Here is a 13,102-nt window from a genome sequence, read left to right as displayed (position 1 = left end):
AGGCTAAAGAGGCTGGGATATTTGCAAGCAGAGGAAGCTAGAGGGATGACTGATGGTGGCTATCCATGACTGATCCCTGTGCTTCCCCATCAGAGGGCCTTGAAACGCTGATATCTTTCCAGAGTGCCAAACCCAGAAATCCAATGTAAGTAGTTTGTCCAACAGAATCTAGTGTGGGGATTGGTTTGATTTAATACTGTACCCTTAGTTAATGGGCAGGGGGCATGGAAGTAGACCCTTAATATAGTCTGAAAAATTATAATTAAATAAATTCCCCTACATCTAAATGACACAGGGTGATTTTGTTAACATTTGAAATTACCAAAACTCACTCCCAGTGTGAATAACAACTATAGTCTGTTAATGTAATCAGGTACACCTATTTTCCTTGTCAACCCCAGAATTCCCCAGAGGGAGGCAGTGTACATGTCTAAAAATTAAATTCCTGTCACCATTCCTCAGACCTGGCCTTTTAGCAGAGGAGTGCTGATTGTAACTGAAGGTCTGGGGTTTTGGTGCAGGGTAGAGAAGTGTTTGCTAAATGAAACTAAGTGTAGTTCCTAACTGTAAAAAAATGCACAATCTCTCCTAAGAGTGAGAACGTGTCCCTGAAAAAAGAGAGATTTTGTATTGCTTGAGGGTGAAGACTGAAGAAGGGTTTTATCAATCCAAGATATTATCAAAAGTCTGTGATGCTTTCAGAACTGCTTGCTTTTTCAAGTGTGCAGGGACATTAAACATAAAAAGTGCTGCATGTGTGAAATTGCTTTTGAAAATAGAAAAAGGTTGCAATTGTATTAAATCTAAGCTTATCAAGTATTGCTAATGCTCATGATCTTGTAATGTTCCAAGGTATTGTTTGATTTGGACATTCTGGTTTTTTAATGGGTTGCACTGTTTGTTTGGCCTTTGTTCCATGTACATGAGACCCATAAGTGAAATCCCCAAAAAGTGAGTTTTTGTATTGAAGCTTTGTTTTGCACAACAGAGAAAGCACCATGTGTAATCATTTGCTGCAAATATTAATTGAACCTATTATTTAATAAAAATATATTCTTTCTGTACCCCGGCCTGGTTCTTGGCTTATTGGTGGCACAAGGGGAGGGATCTATGTGGCTCTATATGAGTCGTAGTCAGGGCTAGAAAGAATCAAACAAATGATATATTGTGTGGCGCTTTAACTGCGGGGGATAATGAACTCACCATGTTAAGGGTAGCCTCTAAATATGTCGTTACAAGTGGGGGCTCGTAGCGGCATCTAGCTTGCTTTTTTTGATTCATGACAAGTGCATTGTTGACAGGATATTCATCCTGGTGTAAGCACATTGAGGTGTATAGAAGGTTGCTCATGGTTTGTTGAAGTACCACTGTGGCTTTACCCATGAGAATCAGGGTAGTGTAAAGAGGAATAAAATTGTGCGGAGTAATGCAAAAGCAATCTGATTTGATTTGACATTGATCGTGGAAATCTAATAGGAAAAAAGGGCAATATTTTTGTTACAGGTTAAAGAGAGTTTACAAAGTTGCACAAAAGCCACTTTTAATGAGTGCCGTTGAAATCGAACAAGCTAGAAAGCCTCTCCTAGCCAAGGTATTCATTTGTGGGGAGTGGCCAGAGATGGACACTGGGGGATGGCAAGCCAAAATGGTAGATGAGGTTATCCCAGTAAACACTGACATTTGGCTTGAAGGCAGAATGTTACACAAAGCTTTAGAGGGATTCTACATGACCCAAAATATTCGAGAGGAACAGATTCAAATGGCTCAGCTCACAGCTCTTTTATATTTCCATTTACAATTAGTTGAAGAGTGATTGTAAAATAAAGAGGCCATTATGCTAAATCAGAATGGAGACCTGGAACACCCCCAGAAATCCCTTAAGCAATTAGAAGATCACTTACAGCAAAGTCAGATTTTAGAGCTTAAATATGAATATCTCACTGAGCAACTGAAAAAGGAGCTAGAAAGCCACCTGCAGGTCAGTTAAGAGTGAGAAATGCAGTTTGCTGCACTACAAGATACATGTAAATAGAGTGCAGAAACTGTAGGATGCATTTATTGCCAATTGATTGAACAGACTGGTCACAATACAGTGCTTTTGGATGAGATTGTGGCCTTTAAACACACCATCAGTTAACTAAAAAGTGAAACCAGTCAGTTAATTATGCAAGGGAATAATTCCCAAAATGACTTTGATCATATACACCAAGATGGAAATACTCAAAAACATCAGAAAATGCAACTGATTAAGGAAAAATACCGCTTGAACTAGGATAATAGTGTTTTAATACAAGTAAATCAGTTGAAAATACATGAAGGAAAGGATCAGTCAGGTTCTCAGAAACGGATCAGAATTAGGGAAGACAATATAGAGCTTATGGAGCATATGAAGCAAGCATAAGCTGACCTATCACAGCCAGCACATTGTAGAGACGCTCAAGAGAAATAGCCTGTAATCTTGATAGATAATCGCATTGACCATGTGGGCATACCACAAGACTCTCAGAAAGAATATGATGTACTTCAGGATGAAGTACAGAAAATAAAGGATGGATTGGTGGCTCAGAGCAGTGTGCTCGAAGCCAGCCAGGTCTTGGTGTCCAAGTAAAAAATACAGCTATCTGAATATAAACAGGAAATAAGGACAGAACGAAGCAAGTGTGAGAATTTTACCAATGAAATAGAGAAATATAAACAGGCACGGAGGCACCCTGACCAATCAGGGTATGGGGTAGGTCCCCCTGTTCAATGAGAGATGCCCCTCCCACTGGGGACCTCATGTCGGTTATCCACAACCTCCCATGTACAGACTGGATCTGACCTCATGCATACCACCTATAGAGAAAAGGGAAACATGAGGCAGTTGGACTTACCTAGCCCTAGCCAAACTGATCGCGCACAGCCCCCCATATCTGGCAGAAAGAATTACTAGGGTAACATCCTCCAGACCTATTAGGACTCACCACTCCAACCAGCTTAAAATCCCCACCATCAAAAGAGCCAAAGCAGGAGGGACCTGCTTCGCATTCCTTGCCCCAAAGCACTGGAACGCCCTCCCACTACTTTGAGAAATGAAACTTCCTAACTAGCATTCCGCAAATTGCTCAAAACCGAGCTTTTCAACTGGCTCACCTAGCACTCTCGGCCCATTCTCTCTACATGCATCTGTTGAAGTCTCTCACCGCCTCAATCTCTGTGTTTCATTTGCCTGCCACCTTTTTGTCTCTGTACTGCGCACCTGTCTGACAAAAGGTTCAATGTAACCAAGAACCTCAAACAGATGCCCCTGTCTGCCTTGCCCATTCTGTTGAGGTCTCTCACCGCCTCAATGTCTGTTTCATTTGCCACCCTTCTGCCTCTATACTGCGCACCTGTCATGTTAAAGGTTCAATGTAACCAAGAACCACAGACAGGTGCCCTTGTCTGTCTTGTAACTAAGCAAGCACTACTGTAACAACGCCACAGTGCCCCAGGGTCGCTTTGCGCACCTTATAAATTAAAAAAAATAAGAAATTGGCATTGGCATTTTATGGGCATTGAAAGTTATGGTCATTGAAAAATTACCATCCATTTATCCAGGAGAGCACATCATTGTAGAGACTCCTCACCCACCCTTGCATTTTTTTTTACAAAGTAATAGGATCCAGGAAGGGAATGTAAGTAATTTCAGAATTACGTCCTGGATCCTGTCCATGCAAGGCTTTCCTGTGGAGGTCAGAAATGGCCAAAACAACAAGAGTCCTCTAGCGTAGGGATTGGCTGATTTGCCTGATTGTGCTCAAGAAAACTGTCTCAGGGACAAAAGGGATAATGGGGAGAAAGAACTAGTGGTCAGCATTAGGAATCCCTGCATCTTTCATTTGAGATAATACTGTGCCGAGCCTTACCAGGGAAGTGCCGGTTTGCTGTACAAACTCTCATAATCGTGCATGGGTCTGTTTCAGAGTGTGAAAAGCTTTTTGAGCATAGCCATCCCATGAAAAAGGATTGGTTGCTAACCAAGTATTACACTGCAGATTGGGCTAAGTGTCACTTCACTGGTTTGGCTGTGAGCCCCATGAAAGATCTATGAGAAAGCAGGTAAATGGAATTATTGAACCTGCGGAGCGCAGCTGACTGCTGCTAGCTAAACCAGCACAATAACTGCCAAAGAGAACACAAAGGTAAACAGTTCTAGCATGAGAACACTAACAAACTAACAGTTTTAGAGTCAAAGCACTAATGTGGAACTCAACAAATCTTCCCCCATGGACAAACAAAGAAAATAAAAAACGCAAAAAAAACCCAGAACAGAAACAAAACAAAACACCCTTAACGCTCTTGGCTGGAACCACAGAGAGATGAGCTGACAAGACAATTGTCACACAACATCCTTGAAATGAACAGGCACCCTCTTAACCCTCTCACTCGCTCTGATGCCACAAGCACCTTCCTTCTCCACACCACCCTCACCCACATCACTCCTTCGCATTGACAAATTGTTACCACCTGCAACAGCACCATCACTACAGGGTGCTAATCTTCCCATTGACCACACTTTTCTACCTTTCGCTACCTCCACTCCATTTCTCAATGCTGCGATCCTCTTAGGACCCAGGAACACATTTACGACTCAATCTGGGATACCTCATGAACATCAAATCATCAACCTCCTAACACGATTGATACCTCTATGAAAATTATCAAACACCCTCCTGTAATGCTCCTGTCCTTGCTCCACCACCTTTAAAATGTTCTCACGGCCCACCAACACCATAAGCGCTCAGAACATCTATCCAGGACACAACTTCGTACGACGCTCACGACCGTTCAAGGACACAAAAGGAAAACCCTTTGTCACTGAATGGGTAGTGGTGCAATACTCTAATACCGTTTGCATCAATGTGACTCGCCACGGCAACCCAGACCTCAATGGCAACTGAATGCCCCCTTTCAAACATCTGTTCACATGTTCCACCTATCCATCGGCCCTGGGGTGGTACAAAGCAGTGCACACATGTGAGATGGAATGCTCGTACAAAAATCACTACATTACTTCAGAATAAAACTGAAACCCATTGTCTGTCACCGGCACCATTGGAGACACTTTCCTGAAAGAACTTGATCAATTTTCCACTGTGGTAGCTTCTATGATATCCTTCCACTCTATCCACTTCGTGTGATAATCCACGATAACAAACAAATACTTAAACTCATCCACCAAAACGTGAATCTGCCCATCACATCCACTGCCACATCCACTGCCACTTTCTGGCAGGGATTAGCCGGAATCTTAACCAGAATGAGAGGCGTTTCACTAACCACCTTGCTCTTGTCACTTACAAGACACTGCACACAATCCCTTACCTTCCTCTCAACACAACTCTCCATCATAGGCCACCAGTAACACTGACGCAATCTCCTTTTGGTACTGTTCGCACCCAAATGACCCTGGTGGGCCAAATTCAGGAATATTCCCCTTTACACCCCACAGAGGAACAAACTTCGTCCCTCCTCTGAGCCTCTCTCCGAACAATTCATCTTTCAACTGCAAAATATGGCTCAAACATCTTTTCCAAAACCTCTGTGGTAGGCCATCCAACGAATGTCCATTCCACAATGGACCTCATCACCTCATCTTCCAAACCTGCATGTCCCCATTCCACTTCATTGACTGTGTCATGGTCAATGCTGGCCACCACCAACTCCTCTGCACACAGCAATTCCTCCCCCTTGGAGGACCCAACCGGCAGCCTTGATAGGCAATCTGCCACCAAGTTCTTCCTCCCAATTAAGTAACATACATGAAAATCATATCTTTGCAACCCCAAAAGCCATTTAGAAACTCTGGGTGATCCATTACTCAACCCCACAATAGACAACATCTGCACCAAAGGCTTGTGGTCTGGCCTGACCACAAAGCGTTGACCCCAAAGAAAAAACAAAACATACAGAACTGCCCAACATAGAGAAAAGTCTCCCTCTCTATCACAGATTAATTACTTTCCCCCTCCCTAAGGGACCTGAAGTGAATGCCACCACCCGTTCCTCCCCACTTCCATCACTCTGTATCAACAATGCCCCAATAACAAAATGCTTGCATCCACCATCAGGCACATTTTGCTCTTAACACTCCTTTTTTCTTAAGGAGGGACCACTCACAATGCTCTCCTTGATACTCACACACGTCAACTTGCACACTTCAGACCGCACATATTTTACTCCCTTCTTGAGCAAAGACCTGAGGGACATTGAAATCACAGTAAAATTCTGTACAAATTTGTGGTAGTACTTGGCCAACCCTATAAAAGACCATAACTGGTCCTTATCCTTGGAGTCAGGAGCCAAACTGATTGCCTCTACTAAACTGTGCTTCGGAAAAACCGCTGCAGACAAACGCAATGTCCTAGGTATTCCACACTCTAGACACCAATTCTGCATTTACTGTGTTGAACCATGAGGCCAGCCTCTCTCAAACAACACAACACAACTCGTTGGAATACTGCAGCTGCTGAAGTTAAGCCGAACAGCATCTAACAATACTTAAAGGCATGGTCCAGTAAACATTTTTATTGTCCCTACGGGTCGGCCATGTTTTTTTAAGCCTAAGTGGCTCGATTTTAGAAAACTTTCCTATGGACCTTACCCGAGTTTTCGTCCATTAAACGCACGCAAAAACAGGCACCAGGGAGCCGCCATTTTGTGATAATACTACCACTTGCCGCATCACCCTGGCTGACCTGCTTCTGCGGCACTAAATCAAATCCCCGCCCCTGAGCCTGACATTATCAAAACATTCATATTCCCCGCCTCTCTCCGTGACGTTACTGTGCTGCATAGGCAAACGCGCCCAGTCATCTTCTACACGACTCCACACAGAACCCGGAAACCAACACAGACCATCACACAACATAGCGCGCCACAATTCGGAATATGAAACTGTACTTTAAAATAAAACAGCAACACGGTACATTTGGTAAAGTACATTTATTTGACATTAAATGTTTACAGAATATTCAGCAATTGCCATATGAACTCCGAAAGCCATTTATTTTCTTTTATATGTATCCGCAAATCCGTCTAAGTTTATATTGAGTCACGCGCTGTTCCTTTATGGTACACAGGGTGTTGCTTTTCGTTAAAAGAAGCACTTTGGAAGCATGGTTAACCACAAGGCTGTTCCATCAAGTAGGCACTAGGCCAGCGTAAAGGTTGATATGTTGCTTCTAGCCACTAGTACAGAATAAGGGCATGTGGGCCCTTGGCGATCGTCCCATAATATGGTTAACGTGCTCCAGTTGTTCACACGAAGCTGCAGGTGTCTATTGAAGAATCCGTCTGCCGGTGTCTCAAACCGATGACAGTAGCAGAACGGGATCAAATACCTGTTATGAAAACAAAAAAAATATTTTATTTATTACGGCCGATCAGAAACTATTTGCTTGCAAGGATAGTTCAATGGAGTCTGTTTGGCTCTAAAATCAATGCGAAAAGTAACAAAATAAATCGAGGCCAACACACAATGAGAAACGACAGTTAGTGTACATGCGTGTGGAATGATATGATATATGATATGGCATTTGTAACGTGCCTATACACAAGTGTTTCAAGGCGCGACGAGGCAGGGGGGGAACAAGGGCAGACAGACAACGATCCTACTAGGCCAGGTGTCTTTCAGATCGCGCAAAGGGGAAGGGGAGAGGGGGGTAAAAGTGCTGTACATGGTTAGTAGAATACAAGATAAATAATAGGGCCAGCTGGTGGCAAGTGCAAGGTAAATGCCGGGAGAAGGGGCTGAAGGATACAGAGACAGTCCCTAGTGCAGGTAGGCAGTGCAGGGAAAAGTGGCTGGGCCAAGGACCGAGATCGGTGAGACCTGTGGACCTGCATGCCCATGTGCCCACTACGAACACGTTTTCCTTGCTTTTCCTAGCTCTTCATTCATTTATTCATGCATCCATTCATTAATTCTTCATTCCGGTATAAAAGCGTCTAAAGATTTACTCACATTACATTTGAAATTTCCATTGTGTCTCTGCGTAATGCAGTCTGTAAATCCGACCGTGCTCTTGACAACGATTTTTCGTATACTGAACTGAAATGAAACTCGGTCTAGTTTCGTCTATCGTTTATCGTCTCTTACGTTATTGCGCACCCCCTTCAAATGAAGTTCTTTAGGCATGGTCCTTTCTCAAGGTCAAAAAACAATAGACCCTTATACTTCCAGTGCGACTTGTGGGCCTCTTCTGGGCGCGAGCTGAAAATCAAAGCCGCTGTCCTTTGCATTCTTTATTTGCAACATCCCGTAGTAAAGGAATCTGTGAGAACTTGAAGTTTATAATCCCTCTATGTAGTGCGCCACAATGTGCAAATGCGAACTGGCTTCTCTCCCAAATGCCACGGCCCGCTTGGCGCGTTCTAAGTCCCCCAATTTTGTCCCCGTTGTCTGCGAGCTTTGCAGCCCCAAAGAATCAGAACTATGGAGACATTTAATTTTTGGCGGAAGGTCAGGGAAAGTATAAAGTACCACAGGAGTTGAGTTAAAAGTGAGATTTATTGTTTGTTTGTTTTATTATTTGCAATATGCAAGCCTCCCCTCCGTTAACAGTGCGCAACAGTGCGCAGCATTTACATTTACATGGGATGAGACATGAGAAAAATATATACATACACATATGAGGTGAATAGAGAGAATTCAAAGATGACACCTAGCTTGTTCGCCACCCATGATGGTGAAGGTAGGGGTTAGGGTTACAGGTACACTGTACAATAACATTTATTTACAAAAAGACAATCGTATTGCAATTATTTAAACCGGGATTTGTACTTCACAACCAGCTGTGCTTCTGGTGGACATGGCACAGCTGCAATGTTCAGTGGCAATGAATCACTGCTCAGCACAGAAACGTCCAAAATTCCATATCTGTGCTTCTCTAGCACAGCAATAATAAGGTCTTTCACAAAGTCGAACTGCATTTCATCATAGACTTGTTTGATCACCCATTGCTTACTTCGTTTTGAAATCTCCTTAGTGTAGCGAGGCATCCTTACTTTAGCCCTAGTCCTAGATTGTTCACGTCTGACATTGCTGTTATGGTCCAAGACCGCTAGTAGAGTGCGATGTTTCATGCCCCAAAAGCTAAAATGCAAGCTCTTTGGCCTGTAGTTTAAGCACATATTGTGGAACACCTCCGAATCTCCTGTGTGACAGAATTCTGTCAGTCCTCTCAAATCTCTTGATAGAGTTTTGTCGAAAACAATCTTCTCAATGGCTTTGTGTGTCAGTGAAGATGGAATCAACCACTTCTTCTTCCTTGCCTCCTCTGGGGACAAAGGGTCATGTTCACATCGGTGGAAATGTAGGTTTTCTGACCAGCGGTGAACGTTGGTACAGTGGTGCATCAGTGACTGACATTTTTCAAGTAGTATTTCCACTGTCCCTTCACAAGTTTTTGAGCTCCACCAAAGCTGGTTGGTGATAGACTGGGACCACTGCAAAATACTTTCAAAACCTTTTTTTTTTCCTGCAGCCAAGATTTTCTTACTGATTGATTTAGCAAGATGCCATATGTCAAATTGATGATTAATAAGCGGGAACTGCTCTCTCATTGTCTTGGCAATTGAAACGTGTCTGTCCGTGGCTATGAGGTCGATGTGCATTCCCCTTGATTGTAGATATTCCACTGATTTTATAAATCCTAGTTTCTCCATGGCCACTGAGGATGTACATTGTGTTACCTGCACGACCACCGAACTCACAATTTTCTTACTATCCATGTCCTGAAAGTGGTAGGTGCTGTACTTGGCAGAAAATCCAGAGCTGTCGCACTGTCCATCGCCGGCTAGCCTGAAACGTTTCCCTTCGAATGTACTTGCTAGAGACAATTGTTCAATTTTCCAAGCATCACTAATGGCCGGAAACAGATAATCACGTTGGTATATGTAGTACAGCGATTTAGAAATGAAATGGAGTCCCATAAACTGAAAGAAAGCCTCTAACTTTCTAAAACTGGAGCCACTAAAAAGTAATGCAGCTGCAGACAGTAGATTGCCTGCTGGCATTTTCCCCAGCATTGTTTGTGCAGACCATGAGAACCTATGATTTAATCGACAGGCGGCATTTATTTTGACATTACTGCTTTTTATTTGACGAGCTACATTAATCAATGGCTTCCCACATACTTTCCCTCTAACTGAATGCCCACATTTCAGCATACTTATAATTTCCATCAAACAACTGTCGAATACAATGTATTTGCTCTCTTTCATTAGACTGTCATCCTGCGTAAACGTTGTTTTGGCCTGTGACGTTGCGGAGATTTCAAAACATTGGAAAGTAATATTGCTGCTATCAAGTTCTGATGCGACTATGGATGCTGTGGCTGGTTCATTCTGTCATTTCGACATCTGCTACTTCAACATTGATGGGAGAACACAACAATGTCGACATGTTTTTGGGTGGCAATTTTTTGGCGGGTGTAGATTGTGTGAATTGATCTGAAACTACTTCAGAGGTATCTTCAATACATTCAATATCATCTTCTTGTGGTGGTGCGGTCGCACTGTAGCAATGGTCCAATGCAACTTTGCTGTATTCTCCAAACACAGTTAATTCATGTTCTGGCCATTGGACATGAGCATCTCGAGCCTGAACACGCCTCGCCTCAATTAATAGTTCCTCCATAGTGTACATGGTCTGGCAAGCAACATCTCTCATTCGCTTCACTGTCTGTGTATGTATAGTTCTGACACCCACGGGTACCTAGAGGAGAGAAAAGGGATGTTCAGTTTAAACACAAGATAAAGTGTAGTCCAATTGATTGGAAAAAAACATAAAATAGTCCCCAGCACAAACATTTTTTTAAAGTTATGAACTGTTTGTAACTAACCTTTTTTTGGTTTTTTTTCTTTGCAACTTTTTTGACTCGACCTTCAACATCTGCACGCTGTAGCTCCGATTCGTTTCCGCATGTCCTCCCTTCCTCTTGCGCTGCAACGACTATATTTTCTGTATCCGCATAGACAGCACGGAATGAGGCTCCATCGTCTCCCTGAAACATGGTACTTTCATTTCTATGTATCAAAATATTGTTAGCATAAAACACACGTGAGGACGAACACACAGGTACATCTCAATAGCCAAACACGATTTAAACATTGTGTGCAACAATCAAACGACAAGTATTCGACCAGTGATGATCTATTTCGATGGAACTGTCAGTATCCATACCTCTGGCTCTGCATGGACTGCCATGAATGGTTGTATTGGAGAGGAGGCATCAGCATCTCCCTGAAACACAGTACTTTCATTAGTATGGTTTTCAATATTGGAAACATAACACACACTTGGGGTCGACGGCACAGGTACATATAAAAAGATAACCACAAATGATGCATTGTCTAAAACAATCAAGGAAAATATAAATATGCAGATTTCATCGACTTATTTCTCCGATTCCTTTACATCTGCATCATCAAAATGGGATGTTGTGATTGTAGTGGAAGCTCCGTCGTCTCCCTGAAACACAGTACTTGCATTAGTATGGTTTTCAATATTGGAAACATAACACACACTTGGGGTCGAACGCACAGGTACATATAAAGAGATAACCACAAATGATGCATTGTCTAAAAGAATCAAGGAAAATCTAAATATGATCACATTTCATCGAGTTATTTCTCCAATTTATTTACATCTACATCATCTAAATGGGATGCTGTGATTGTAGTGGAAGCTCCGTCATCTCCCTGAAACACAGCACTTGCGTTAATAGGGAAGAAAGTATAGCAAATGGAATCACGTTATATGATCACGCATGATGGAGCTGTCAGTATCCATACCTTGTGCTGCTGAAGAATATCTATGGATGTTGCAAATGTAGTGCGCACTTCCGAAAGCTGTTGCGCCGATTCGTATACGCATGGTCCCGCTTCCACTTCCCCTGGAATTACTTGAATGTCAGGCTCCGGATCAAGTGCAGGGGTTGACGCTCCATCAACTGCCTGAAACATAGTACTTGCATTAGTGAGGATTACAATAGGGAAAACATAACACACACCTGGGGTCGACAGCACAGGTACATATCAACGGCTAACCACGAATTAAACCTTGTGTAGAACAATCAAACAACAAGAATTCCAGCTCTGATGATGACGCTCGATGGAGCTGTCAGTATCCATACCGCCTGCTGGTGAAGAACATCTATAAATGTTGTAGATGTGGCGGACGCTTCAGCATCTCCCTGAAAGACAGTACTTGCATTAGTATGGATAACCAGTGGACGATAACTAAGGTGTATATCAATTAGAAAGCACTAACCAAACATTCGGTAAAATAATAAAACGATAGAATAAAACTATTACTTGACATGCATAAAACAAGTCTGTAGTGGATTAGCCTAGTAAGATTACCTGATACCCGCTAGAAGTGGTTGATAACTGCGACCACGTCAAGGATGTAGAATGTTCTTGCTTCAGATTCAAGGGATAGTCAAGAAGTTGTAAAGGTAAATTAATGATTGATAATGAAATGCCAATATTAAAAATAGCCATGTAAGGCGACAGAATACTTGAAAAATGCTCAATACAGCACAGTTCTCTGTTCCCATATATATACATTTCGTTTGTGCGTTATGAAATCGAAAAAGAATATATTGATAAATGTCATTATTCAAAAAGTTATAGACTCATATCAATATCGTAATTATTACAAGGGATAGAACACCTATAATATCAATTAATCCATTCGGCTACCTACACATGTTAAGCGGCTTCACTTCAACACTACAGCTAAGTCAATGCCTAGTCTGGGATGCTGAGGGAAACCCTTATTGATATATTTTTAGTCCAGTTCAGTACTCTGGATGACAACCCTTGTATAACACCCCCCTTTAGAATCCCCCTGACCCCACTGAGCCAAGAAGTAGGTTTGTTTTGCAAATTAAAAGGTTTATTTGAAAAATTAAACAATATATATGTGTCACACTTTTATAACAAATTAATATCTGATAGTACACTTAGACATATGATGTGGATCCACAATGGGTAATGTTACAGTGGTACACTTGATTACTTAGGAGTAGTATAGAGGATGAGGTAGCTGAAATGCTTTATGGTTTCAAGG

Source organism: Ambystoma mexicanum, chromosome 5q, assembly GCF_040938575.1.
Source record: "Ambystoma mexicanum isolate Mex_15411 chromosome 5q, UKY_AmexF1_1, whole genome shotgun sequence".
Classification (NCBI taxonomy): Eukaryota; Metazoa; Chordata; class Amphibia; order Caudata; family Ambystomatidae; genus Ambystoma; species Ambystoma mexicanum.
The sequence above is the reverse complement of the archived record's forward strand: the minus strand, read 5'-3'. Positions refer to the sequence as shown.